Source organism: Silene latifolia, chromosome 4, assembly GCF_048544455.1.
Source record: "Silene latifolia isolate original U9 population chromosome 4, ASM4854445v1, whole genome shotgun sequence".
Classification (NCBI taxonomy): Eukaryota; Viridiplantae; Streptophyta; class Magnoliopsida; order Caryophyllales; family Caryophyllaceae; genus Silene; species Silene latifolia.
Window position 1 is genome coordinate 79266370 of NC_133529.1, and position 14562 is coordinate 79280931.

General features: G+C 41.7%; 1 non-coding gene across 1 annotated transcript; it reads right to left on the minus strand.

Annotated features, from left to right (window-relative positions):
- Window positions 1–5532: 5532 nt before the first annotated feature.
- Window positions 5533–5639, minus strand: LOC141654208 (small nucleolar RNA R71). The gene has a single exon (XR_012547772.1). It is a non-coding gene; the product is annotated as a small nucleolar RNA R71 (small nucleolar RNA).
- Between the last annotated feature and the right edge of the window lie 8923 nt (window positions 5640–14562).

Consider the following 14562-nt stretch of genomic DNA (forward strand, 5'->3'; position numbering starts at 1 on the left):
TGGTTGTGTGGGGTGTGTTTTAAAACCCGTACTATTAGAGCTAGATGTCGGCATAGTCGGGGTGATGTTGTGATGCATCCAGAGTCTGTTGATGGCCTCTACACCTTCCATATTCATGGTATTCTGAGACCTATGGCTCCTTCTACTTCGGTTTCTTCTGATGATAGTGTCGAGCTCGTTCAGTGGTCTATATCTTCGCTGGATCGTTTATTGTCTTTAGGCCTTCGCACCGTGAAATCCATTCCTCCTAAGTGTCGTCTTGGGTTTGCTCGGGCTTTGAAAGGGGCCTTGGATGACGTGGCTGATTCCCCTAGTGATCTCTCCCGCTGGGTTCGTTTGCTTGTTCTTCCACTTTGTTTGCTCAAGACTTTCGCTCCTCGGAGTAATCATGAGTGTCGGACTGCTATTCGGCGTCAGCATCAGGAGGAGAGTATTACCAGGGCTATCCTTGCTTGGGGGCACCTGGGGGGGGGGGGGGGTTTGCAGTTGTTGCAGGAGTGTTTTGATGAGGGTCCTTCTTCATTTACTGTGGATGAGGATCTTGATTTTAGTGAGCTTAACCTCCGCCAATGTCGGCGGAAGATTTGTGATGGCCACTATACTGCTGCTGTCCGGGTGCTTTCTTCCTCTGGGGTTGCCCCCTACTCCGATGCCACTCTTGTGGCCCTGCGTGAGAAGCATCCTGTCGCCCCGCCTCCTTCATTGCCTCCCTTGTCTGGGGATCATCATCCTCTGGTTGCCTCTTCGGCGGTGGTCTTGGATATTATTCGGAGTTTCCCACGTGGTACTTCTTGTGGGAGGGATGGTTTTCGTACCCAGCACCTTATGGACTGTTTGAGTGGCGCTGCTATGGCTATCTCTGACGATTTGATCACTTCTATTACTAGGGTGGTTAATCTTTTTCTTGAGGGTCGGTGTCCTCTTCCCCTGGATGAGTACATTGTCAGCGCCCCTCTCACGCCACTCGTTAAACCGGGTGGTGGATTTCGTCCTATTGCTGTTGGTACGGTCTGGAGACGGCTTGTCTCTAAGGTTGGTGCTTCTATGGTTGGTCCGTCTTTATCTTCTTATTTTGATGGGCTTCAGTTAGGGGTAGGTGTGTCCGGTGGAGGAGAGGCTATCTTGCACGCCTTGAACCGGCTCATTGAGGCTCGGGGGGCTCAGGTGGGGCTTTCTATGTTGTTGGTTGATTTCCATAATGCGTTCAACCTTGTTGATCGTTCGACCATGCTTCAGGAGGTCCGCCGTCGTTGCCCAGCTCTCTCCCGTTGGGTGGAGTTTTATTATTCCAGCCCGGCCTGCCTTTTCTATGGGGAGCACTGCTTGTGGTCTTGTCAGGGTGTTCAGCAGGGTGATCTGTTGGGCCCTTTGCTTTTCGCTTTGGTTTTGCATCCTTTAGTTTGCAAGATCCGGGACACTTTTGACCTCACTTTGCAGGCGTGGTACTTAGATGATGGCACCATTGTGGGTGATACTTTGGAGGTGGAGAAGGTCTTGGATTTGATTATGGTGGATGGCCCTCGTTTTGGATTGCATCTTAATGTCTCCAAGACGGAGGTCTTTTGGCCTGTTGAGGATCCTCGGAGTCGGCTTCCCGGGGTTTTCCCCCCTTCTATTTCTCGGCCATTGCATGGTGTTACAGTTTTGGGTGGACCTGTCAGTGCTTGTTTTGATTTTAGCAGTGGGATTGTGGCGAAGAGAGTAACCAAGACCATTGAGCTAATCGATTTGGTTGCGAGGATTGAGGACCCGCAATGTGAGTTGCTTCTTCTTCGAGCTTGTACTGGTATTTCCAAGCTTTACTTCTCACTTCGTACTTGCTCCCCTAGTGTTTTTGGGTCTGTCCATCTTCCTTTTGATGTCGCTCTTCGTTCTAGCTTGGAACGTATTGTCACCGCGTCAGGACCGGGTTTTGGGGATTGGCAGTGGCGCCTTGCTACATTCCCTTTTCAGCTTGGTGGTCTTGGTGTCTATGCGGCGGGAGATGTTTTATTTTATGCTTTTATTGCGTCCCGTTTGCAGTCTGCTGGTTTGGAGGCTAAGCTCCTCGGCCCTTCTGGTATTGTAGCTGCTGGCCCTGCTTTTGATGATGCCAGGCAGGTGTTTACTGCGACTACAGGATCTGGTATTTTAGGTAACCCTAGTGAAATTGCTGCCCCCAAACTTATGAAGAAATTGGCAGATATTTATTTCGCTACGGTTGCTGCTGCCTCAGAGTCTGTTTTCTCTTTGACACCACGCCAGCTTGCTTTATGGCAGTCTCAGCAGGGTTCTCACTCCTCTGATTGGTTACGTGCGGTTCATATCTCGGGGTTGGGTCAGACTATGAACGGGAGGACTTACCGTAGTGTGCTGGGGTATCGTCTTGGGTGTTCCGTTATTCACGGTATCTAGGCCCTGTCCCGCTTGCTCTCGGGTTTTTGCTGAGGATGCTTTTGGGGACCACGCTGTTTCTTGTACTGGTACTGTGGGCGTTAAACATCGGCATAACCTTGTCCGGGACACTCTTTTCGACATTTGCAATAGATCTGGTATTACTGCGGCAAAGGAGGTTGATATCGGTTTGGTTGATGGACATGGTGGCTCTCTTCGTCCTGCGGATTTATTGCTTTATTCTTGGGACAGGGGGCGTGATGTGTGCGTTGACTTGACAAGTTCTTCTCCTTTGACTCAGACTGGGATGACGGATTTTGTGCCTGGCCGGGTTGTCGCTGATGCTGCTCAGCGAAAGTGTGCTAAGTATGGGGATTTGTGCGCGGTAGCTGGTTATGGTTTCCTTCCTTTCTCTTTCTCTTCGCTTGGGGAGTTGGGTTCGGATGCTGTTGCCTTGCTCAAGCGGATTCAGAAATTCTCGGTATCTCAGGATGCGGGGGCTCGGGTGGCCGCTTACATTTTTACTAGACTTAGCTTTGCTGTTGCTAAGGGTGTGGGAGCCCAGCTTGTTTCTCGGCTCCCCACCAATTTCATGTAAACTTTTGTTTTTCTATTAATGATAGCTGCGCGCATCTTTTTATTAAAAAAAAAAATTAATAATAATAATAATAAAAGTTTTGATTGATTGATTAATAAAAGTTTGCGTTATTGATGTGACCATAATTAGAGCATATTTAGTCCCCGAATTAGCCTTGTTCCCATGCTTTTTAGTGCATATTTGGGTCATTTATTGTCTTTAGTTCTTTGTTTTGCATATTCTTTGAGGTTTTGATCCCTTGGTAGGAAAGGAGTGCAAACCTTGCATTTTTATGGCAAAACGAGACTAAATTGATTGAATTCAATGACCAAGCATCAAGGAGAGACAAGATTAGAAGGCCTTTGTACATACTATAGTAGATGGGCAATGATGAGAAAAGATCCTTGCATCCCCGAGGAAATCCCCAAGGATTTTATGAAGAAAAGGGAAGAAAAGAAGAAGAAATGAGACTGTCCAGCAATCCGTGCGGATTGTCCTGAAGACGCCCGTCCTCCACCACCACAATCCGAGCGTCTTCACCACAAGACGCCCGGGCAGCAACACCAAAAGACGCTCGTCTTCTCCCAAAGACGCCCGGGCAGAGACCCTCGAATCCGCCCGTCCCGTGCCAAAGACGCACGGATTCCCAGGCAGACAATTTCGTTTCTTCAAGCTTCAAGAAAGATGCCAATCCTCCCAAAAATACCGGTGTTTCTTTAAGTAGGGACTTAATCGTCATTTAAGCCCTTAGTTAACCCTAATTCCTACACCTAATCCCCACTATAAATACCCCATTAGTCTAATTAGAAGAGCATGTTCTTCTTAGAAATCTTTAGTGTAGTTAATATCAATCAAATCTCTCTTTAATTTTGTAATCAACAATTAATCAAGTTTTAATACAAGTTTTATTTCCTTAATCTCTCTCTTGTTCATCCTTTATTTTGTGTAATTGAAGATTATTTGGGTTATTATTGGGAGATTGACAACCTCTTAATCAAGCATCAAGTACTTCTTTTATTCTTTGCTTTATTATTGGAATCATTAGTAGGTATAATTCTCTTAATCCCTTTTTAATTATTGTTAATTACTTTCATTTATTCATCATATTTCACTTTGTTGGTATGATTGACAACCTTGCTAGCATGTTCAACATGATAATGAGTGAGTAGTCACTTAGCTAGGGTTAATGGGTAATTAGGGGAAACCAACATGGGAAATGATTCATGCTTAAATTAATATGCTTTCATGGTTTATTTGCTTGCTTGTTATGATCTCAACTCTTGCACATGTTATGTTTGATGAAATGCGAGCCTATGAATCCTTGCATTTTTTACCCATCACCTATCTTTTCAATGAGACTTGTAAGACATAAACCAACTCGAGTCTCATTAGACCATGCATGTTGTTGAGTAAGGAAGACTAAGTCGACTTGTAGGTGTTGTACAATCTAATCGATTCGGCTCCGGGACCCAAACTTTCCTAGGATTGTAAGATATAAACCAACTCAATCCATCACAACAATAATTGCTTGCTTATAATTTGAGAACATGTTTGTATGATCAATTCTCATGAATCCCCTATGACCCCATGATACCCTAGTGCTTTTTATCAATTGTTTACAACCCTTTTAATTCATCTTGCTTGTTTACTTTCATTGCTATTTAGTTTAGTGACCTTTTACATCAACCCCAATTGTGACACCCCTAAGACACCACTAGTTGCAATAGAAATCTCATCTCAATTCCCGTCCCTTGGGATCCGACCTTTACTTGCCTCTTTACTAATTGTAGAGTTGTTTGTGAAGCTATAAATTGTGTTTTGGTCTAGGTACTCCTAACGACAAGTAACCGAAAGATTTTGTCCCGACCAAAAATGGCGCCGTTGCCGGGGATGGTGTTAACTTGATTTAGATTTTCTTATATTGTTATTAGTTGTGTCTTTCTTTGCCTTGGGGAAGTAAAACTCCTCAAGGCTTGTTCTAATTGTTTTCAAGTTGTTTGATATTTTGCATGTCTAGAAGGTCACAAGGTGACTTGTTACCCTTTGATCGTGAAATTGAAAGAACTTTGACAACCAATAGAAGACTTGATAGGAGAACTTTGAGAGGTGTTGGTGAGGTTATTCAACCAAATACTATTGAGTTCATCAACCCTTTTGCAAGAGAAGGTGAGGAGAACCCAACACAAAATCCAACACAAAATCAACCCACAATGCCTAAGTTTTCATCACATTCCGTACCCACCGAGGAGAACATACCCAATGGTACTCCCACACCACAACATCTAACCGGAAATTTTATTGCCAAATCCGCATTTATCCAATTAGTCGAAAGAAGCCAATTTGGGGGGATGCCTAGTGAAGACCCTCATTCTCATATGGAGGCTTTTTGCGATTATTGTGATGCGATTTCTCAAACCGGTGTAACTCAAGACCAAATTCGATGGGTCTTATTTCCTTTTTCTCTAATTGGCACCGCGAAACAATGGTTGAAAGGCCTTGATAAGGCTACTCTCGGAATTGATTCTTGGAAAAAGTTGGCTCTAGCTTTCTACAAAAAGTTCTATCCACCGGAAAAGACTAACATGCTAAGAGCTCAAATTACGGGTTTTAAGCAAAGGGATGAAGAATCTTTGTATGAAGCTTGGGAGCGATTCAAGGGAATTTGTCGCTCATGTCCTCACCATGGACTTAGCGAGTGGTTCATGGTACAACAATTTTGGAACGGTCTATATGAAGATTCAAGGAACATTCTCAACATGGGATCAAATGGAATGTTCACCGAAGTTGATGACAATCAAACTTGGAACAAAATTGAGGAAATGGCGGTCCATAACTCACAATATAGTAGACCTCGCAAGGCTACTAGAGGAGGAAAGCATAAAGTGGACTCCGTTACTCAATTGGGTGCTCAACTTAGTGCTCACATTGATACCATCAATTTGAAGTTTGAAAAAGCTATGGCTAAACTTGAAGAAGCCTCAAAATCACCAAAGAAACATGTTAATGCCATGACGGCATCTTCATCAATCCCAAGTGGGATATGTGAGAATTGTGGAACTTTGGGACATGACCAAAGTGAATGTAGGGGAACAAATGAACAAGTGAATGCTTTTCAAGCATACAAAAGTGGTACCCCTTATTCCAACTATTACAATGAAAACACCAAATTTCATCCAAATCTCTCATACAAAAGCCAAAATGTTCAAAACCCTCAAACAACATACACCCCACCTCCCATGAGAAACCAAAATCAAAGACCCTTTTACAACCAAAACCAAGGTTACCAAAATCAAACTCCATACAATCAACAAAATGACCAAGGTTTTGATGTTCAAAAAGCGGTCCTTCAAATGCAAAAGAATCAACAAGAGTTTTTCACTCAAATGCAAAAAGATAGTCAAGCTAAGGAAACCACCATCAACAACATCCTAGCTCACACCAAAATGTTGGAAACCCAATTGACTCAACTAGCATCTTCAAGCTCACAAAGACAAAAGGGGCAATTACCACCTCAAAGTAATCCCCCAAGACATGAAACGGTTAGTGCCATTCACTTGAGAAGTGGTACAAGGTATGAAGCACCGAAGAAGGAAGTTGAGGATAAAGTTGTGGAAGCTAGTGACAAAGAAGAAATTGTGCAAAACTCCAAGGATGGAGAACCATCAAAAGAAGAAATTTCAAAGAAAAATGAAGATAAGGTCAAGGAGAAGGAGCCCATTGTGATTAGACTTCCTTTTCCAAGTCGTCAAGCCAAGCCCAAATTTTATGACCAACATGGAAAGTTTATGGAAATTGTGAAGAATTTGGAAGTCTCAATTCCTTTCAGGGAATTAATCAATCACGTACCGGCCTATGCGAAATACATGAAAGACATCCTCATAAAGAAGAAGTCGATCCGGAAGCTTGAGACTATCGCCTTCACTAAGGTGAGTAGTGCGATACTTCAAGGGAGTTCACCTCCAAAACTCAAAGATCCGGGAAGCTTCTCAATACCGTGTACCATTGGCGACACCATGATCAACAAAGCCTTATGTGATATAGGGGCTAGTGTGAGTGTTATGCCGTACTCGGTGTGTAAAAGGTTGGGGATGGGAGAGCTTAAATGCACCAATATCACACTCCAAATGGCCGATAGATCGACGAAGACACCATTAGGGATATGGGAAGATGTTCCCGTACGAATTGCGAAATTTTTCATCCCGGTGGACTTTGTCATTGTTGATATGGAAGAAGACTCCAACATTCCAATCATTCTAGGAAGACCTTTCTTACACACCGCGGGTGCGGTGATTGATGTAAAACATGGAGAGCTCACTCTAGAAGTGGGAGATGAGAGCATAACTTTCAATCTTGACAAGACCATGAGAGCTCCCCGTTTGCATGAACCATGTTTTATGATTGATCATTATAGCCGGAAGGATGATAGGAAGAAGTCGGAATTCCAATGGAAGAAGAAAATTGAAGATGCACCATTCAAAGAGCAAGTGAATTGTAACAAAGAGAGCTTGAAAAGCTCACCAAAGTCAAGCAATGAAGAAGATGGCCTCATTGGCCAAGACAAGATAATGGGAGAATTGTCTCTATCATCTCAAGAGATCTTTAGTGATCAAGTAGATGAAGTTTGTGGTCTTTGGGACGATGAGTTTGAAGGGATTTTCAATCCCTATATTGGTAATGCTATCGATCAAGACCGACAACAAGGGCACAGATCTATTGAAGATCTTTATCATGACAATGAACAAGCTTTTGATTACTTCTTCAAGGTGTTGAGCAACATCAACAACACCTTGGACATGCCCCCATGACATCTCACTAAGGATGAGAGTTTGGTGGAGTCCTCCCTAAACCACCATTTGTAAATATTTCTAACTCCCTAACTCGCATTCCAATTCTTATATTGCATTTTTGTCATTTTTGGATTTTTATACTTTGATCAAGATAATTATCATTTTTGAGAGAAGTGAGGGAGGGACTAATGATTTCAATTGATGTGTAGTGCTTTAGCTTAGTGTGGGGATAGCAATTTCCTAGGCTATTCATGCCTTAGTAGTGCCCCCACAATGAAGAACACGAGATTTTGAAGAATGAAAAATGACACGGGATATGCAAGTACACGGATGGAACTGAATCCGGGTAAAAGGGGCAGAATCCGAGCGTTTTTGTGGGAATCCGTCCGTCTTCAGACAACCCGGGCGTATTTGTCAAAAGCCGCCCGTCCTTATGAGCTGAATATTTGAAATTTTTGGACTGCTGAAGAATCCGGGCGTCCTGCAAGAGAATCCGCCCGTCTTCAAAAAGACGCCCGTCCTGGAAGGAAAGACGCCCGTCTTTTTGGCTGAGAAAAACAAGAAAAATCACTGGAAAGGAATCCGCCCGTCTTCACTAAAAGACGCCTGTCCCGCAGTTACAAATCCGAGCGTCTTTTCTGAAAGACGCCCGTCTTTAGGCGAGAATTCTGAAGCCAAGAATAGACAGAATCCGGCCGTCCCGAAAGAAAGCCGCCCGTCTTCCCCCTGCAATTCAAATTTTTTGGGTCTTTTATAAACCCCCTCCCACATTCATTTTTTCATTCCTTCATTCAAAACACTACCCATAAACCCCAAAACTCAAAACCCTCATCCTCTCCATCACAAAAACAAGATTTCCTCAACCACATTCATCAAAATCAAATCAAAACATCCTTCTAACAACAATTAATCACTCCTCTTTCAACAAAAATCAAACAAGCACCAAATCTTCAACCTTTGAGTCGATTTTTGAATTTATAAAGGCAAAGCCTTTCATCTTAAAATCGATTTGGGTATACTTGGAAATTGAAGATTTTCACTCTTTTCATGGTTCAAGCATCAATGGCAAGGACAAAAGGAGCAACAAAGGCACCTAAGGCAAAGGAACTCTCAACAAGACAAAAGAGTCTTCAAGCAAAGAAAACCTCATTGGCTATGGTGGTAGCTAGTTCAAACTTGGAAATGCAACAACAACAACCTCCCTTGGAAGCAACAACTTCAACAACTCCGGAAATTGCTCAACTTTCGAACTATCCGGAGGTAATTTTCATTTCTAACTCCCATAAGGAAACTTTTGCCAAGTATGCTAGAAAGTCTTTTCTATCCACCAAGTTTATATGTCAAGATGCCTTAGATAAGTTGGGTGTCCTTGAGCAAACTAAAGTCTTCTTTGAAGCTATGGGGTTGGAAAAATTGTTTACAACAAAAGAATTGACGTACCCCTCCCTTACCTTAGAATTCTTGAGTTCTTTGAAAGTTACAAAGGTAGAGACTATGGAAAGCATCGAGTTCCGCCTAGCTAATGTGAGTAGGCGCATCTCCTTTGAGGAAATGAGTAAAGCTTTGGGTCTTAGTGACTCACCCAGTTATTTCAAGAATGTTGGCAAGTATGACCCCGCTCCTCTTTGGGAGGCAATTTCCGGAAGGAAATTTGAGAACTATCATGCTAGTCGCGCTCTATTAGTCCACCATCCGGGCATTAGAGTGTGGCACAAGGTCATAGGGAATACCATCATTGCAAGAAAAGACACCAACCACTTTACCAAGCTCGATTTTGTTCTTCTTGAGTCGGCCTTAAACATTGGAAGGGAATTCACCAAGCCTTTCAACTCTCTAAGGCTTTTGGTGGATAGATGGCTAAAATGTTGATTGTGGGAAGCAAGGCACTACCGTTATTGTGAATGGAGGTCTAGTCACCCTTTTGGCTAAGTACTTTGATCCGAACTTCAACAAGGATAGCAAGTATGTGGCGAAAAAAGGGGGTCATCTCGTTGATATGGATGCTATGATAAACAAATACAAGTGGGTCTCTCATAACCCTCTTGACACCAAGTATGGATGGCTCACTAGTGAGGCTAGATCTTTTACTTTGCCTTCGAAGATTTGTCGTTTAAGTGTCCATCGGACCAACTATCTCCTTCCCCTCTCAAAAGAGGCCGAATAAATTATCCGACAACAAAGGAATGAAATTGAAATGCACTCCTCTTCCATTGTCACACCACCCTATCCTTTCAAGTACCAAGAGTTCAAACCCGAAGGTGTTGAAGCAAGCAAAGATTGTATGACTACTTATGCAAGAGATGCACAAGCAAGCTTTCAAGGATCGGGAAGATGCTTACTTAGCCCAATATCCACCCCTCCTTCATTTAGCTAGGCAAGGACTACTTGATCCTTCATGTCCTTTGCCTAGTTGGGCGGATAGGGAAGTCTTCTTTCCGAGTGCATCTAGGGGTGAGATTCCGGGTGACGATGAGGTTGTCGGCGATGCGGTTGATGATAGCATTGATGAAGAGGCTAGTGAAGAAGAAGAAGAGGATGATGAACAAAATGCACAAGAAAGTGAAGAGGGAAGTGGTGATGAGTCCACTTCTATTGAGGAAGATGATGATGATGATATGATGGAAGATTAGCAAGCTTTGGAGGCTCCTACCCTCTTGAGGTTTGTCTACTTCTTTGTTTTATTTACTTTATCTTGATCATGGTTAGAGTAGTCCTAGCACCATAGAGGACTAACACCTCGGCCCCATTGAGGTGTTCTTATTTTATTGTTCCCACTTTTGAAAATCAAAAATGACAAATTTAGTTTCATGCATTGCATTTTGTGTGCATGAACTACACCCAACTTGACATTAGAAATAATGTCTAACTCGGTTTGGGGAAGTACATGCATATACAACGGGAGGTAATCTAAATTATCCTCTCCGTCATAAACAAAAACACCCATGCATCATGTAGTGTAGATTAGTGTAGCTTGCATTTAGTGTAGAATTCATGCATCATGCTTGCATGATTTCCCATCATTTTGGCCATTGATGACAATGCCCATATTAGTGTGGGGATGGGGAATTCTAACTTAACTTTTATTCAAAAATCCAAAAAAATTGAAAAATTTCAGAAAAACCATAAAAATTTAAAAAACTGAAAAACCAAAAACAAGTTCATTTCCTTTGTAGTGTAGTCATGTATATATTATTGTATATATTGTGTTTGTTCTATCCTTGTTCACATTGATCGACTACGCCACATCCGAGACATGAGGATATTGAAGACCGCATGATATGATCTTTCCAATCTCCTTTTTCCTCTTTATGTTAATGACTATGTGGCTTTATTTTGATTGATGTGGTATAACAATGTGAATTTAGGACTTGTAATTAGTTTATATGGCATATTAGTTAGTAGAATCATTTGCATTAGGATGTTTATATGTTAGTTGCATCATGGCATGTAGTTGCATGTTAGAAACATTTTGCGAAACCGTCTACTTGGGAAACTTGACAAGTGTATATAGGCCCTATTAGATGCTTTTTCTTCTTAAGACTTTGCTTGTTAGAATACTTGTAAAACACCCTAGGATGTGTCATGCTAGTATCCTTTGACCCATGGTTTAAGGCCTAGTCAAGAGTACTTTGTGGTGTGATAACTCCTTGGCTACCGTTTATTCCAAGGTGACCCTTGAAACCATGCATCCATCCATCCATCATCCATGTTCTACCATATTTTTGTCATCAAAGGGAATGGGTACAAAAAGAAATTGATTTGAGTTCAATGAAACGAAAAGTGAAAGAAAGTTTGCAAAAAAATGCATCAAATGAAAAGAGGAGCAAAAATAGAACTCCTAAAGCTTCAAATATAATACACCATCACTACATATGGGGTGACTTTGAAAATGTTCAAAAGAAATGCAAAGAAAAGTTGAAAGTTGTCAAGTGTTAAAATGCCAAAAATAAAAAAGAATGGCAAGAAAGTGTTCTCAAATGTTATATGCCACATGAAATTGGGGGGAAAAACAAAAGCAAACTCCCAAAGTGAAACTCAAATATCTATCGATCCCTTTATCCACCGTATCCATTTTTGTGCATGGTAGAGAGGGGACGACCCTTGTTCTTGTCTAGGCAAGAGGGGGAATTCCGCGATCCTCCGGTGTTTCTAACACCATAGGGAGTCTATTCTTGACAAAAGCATTTAACGATTGAGGACAAAGGTACCCTAGCTTGACACAACTTGGAGGTGATTTATTGGTATCCTTCTAGGCTTAGTAGTTTGAAGAAATTGCATCTATGAAGGAATGTGTACCCTTGAATTGCTTCCATTGTAGATAATTTCCGTCTTTCCGCCACTTAGATGAGGAAAGTGGCTATTCTTTTGTAGATGCATCCATTATTTGATTTTGTGTGCTTAATGTTTGGATGTGTCGCCATTTTGGCAAGACCCACCTTGCCTTGTAAGAAGGCATCCTACCTCATGGTTGTCTTGTTGTGAGTTGAAGGGGCGGAGTAAGACCCGCTAATTGTCTCATATCGGCAATGCTATTAGGTTAGTTCAAATAATGGTCCTAGTCTTTGTCACCTCTTTACTCGGGACGAGCAAAGGTTCGGTTTGGGGATATTTGATGTGACCATAATTAGAGCATATTTAGTCCCCGAATTAGCCTTGTTCCCATGCTTTTTAGTGCATATTTGGGTCATTTATTGTCTTTAGTTCTTTGTTTTGCATATTCTTTGAGGTTTTGATCCCTTGGTAGGAAAGGAGTGCAAACCTTGCATTTTCATGGCAAAACGAGACTAAATTGATTGAATTCAATGACCAAGCATCAAGGAGAGACAAGATTAGAAGGCCTTTGTACATATTATAGTAGAATGGGCAATGTTGAGGAAAGATCCTTGCATCCCCAAGGATTTTATGAAGAAAAGGGAAGAAAAGAAGAAGAAACAAAGCTGAGCAGCAATCCGTGCGGATTGCCCTGAATCCGCCCGTCCTCAGCACCACAATCCGTGCGTCTTCCTTCAAAGACGCCCGGCAAAGAGCTTCAGGAAGACGCCCGTCTTCACCCCAAGACGCCCGGGCCCAGACCACAGAATCCGGCCGTCCCGAGCCTAAGACACACGGATTCCAGTCCAACACAATTTCGTCTTCTTCAAGCCTCCGTGAAAGATGCCCTTCCTTCGAAAAATACCGGCGTTTCCTTGCTCAAATCTAAAAAGTGTAATTACTAAATTAGCCTTAGTTAACCCTAATGCATCCACCTAATTTCCACTATAAATACCCCATTAGTCTAATTAGAAGAGCATGTTCTTCTTAGCAATCTTTAGTGTAGTTAATATCAATCAAATCTCTCTTTAGTTTTGTAATCAACAATTAATCAAGTTCTAATACAAGTTTTATTTCCTTAATCTCTCTTTTGTTCATCCTTTATTTTGGGTAATTAAAGATTATTTGGGTTATTATTGGGAGATTGACAACCTCTCAATCAAGCATCAAGTACTTCTTTTATTCTTGCTTTATTATTAGATCATTAGTAGGTATAATTCTTTTAATCCCTTTTTAATTATTGTTAATTACTTTCATTTACTCATCATGTTTTACTTTGCTGGTATGATTGACAACCTTGCTAGCATGATCAACATGATAATGAGTGAATAGTCACCTAGCTAGGGTTAATGGGTAATTAGGGGAAACCAACATGGGGAATGATTCATGCTTAAATTAATATGCTTTCATGGTTTATTTGCTTGCTTGTTTTGATCTCAAGTCATGCACATGTTATGTTTGATGAAATGCGAGCCTATGAATCCTTGCATTTTTTACCCATCACCTATCTTTTCAATGAGACTTGTAAGACATAAACCAACTCGAGTCTCATTAGACCATGCATGTTGTTGAGTAGGGAAGATTAAGTCGACTTGTAGGTGTTGTACAATCTAATCGATTCGGCTCCGGGACCCAAACTTTCCTAGGATTGTAAGATATAACCCAACTCAATCCATCACAACAATAATTGCTTGCTTATAATTTGAGAACATGTTTGTATGATCAATTCCCATGATTCCCCTATGACCCCATGACACCCTAGTGCTTTTTATCAATTGTTTACAACCCTTTTAATCCATCTTGCTTGTTTACTTTCATTGCTATTTAGTTTAGTGACTTTCTACATCAACCCAAATTGTGACACCCCTAAGACACCACTATTTACAATAGAAATCTCATCTCAATTCCCGTCCCTTGGGATCCGACCTTTACTTGCCTCTTTACTAATTGTAGAGTTGTTTGTGAAGCTATAAATTGTGTTTTGGTCTAGGTGCTCCTAACGACAAGTTACCGAAAAGATTTTGTCCCGACCAAAAATGGCGCCGTTGCCGGGGTTCGGTGTTAACTTGATTTAGATTTCCTTATATTGTTATTAGTTGTGTCTTTCTTTGCCTTGGGGAAGTAAAACTCCTCAAGGTTTGTTCTAATTATTTTCGAGTTGTTTGATATTTTGCAAGATGGACGTTATAGATTGTTTTGTAGAGGACCACTTAAGTATACCTTTCTTCAAAGATCCCATGCAAGCATTGGAGGCCTTGGAAGCAAGTGAGGCTAAAAATATGTATTGGGAATTGGAGGTAGATCTTTTTGAGGCCGCTCTAAATAACAAGGAACTTACTCATGCACAATCCGAATTAGTGCATAACATCCTTGTGGAAGCATGTCAACCCATAGAGGATGAGCAATCCATCCTAGAAGACATCTTACAAGCTCAAGAGCAAGAGGAATCCATCATGGAATTCGAATGTGATGAGATTGACGAGAATGAAGAACAAGTTGAATATGCTATGAGAA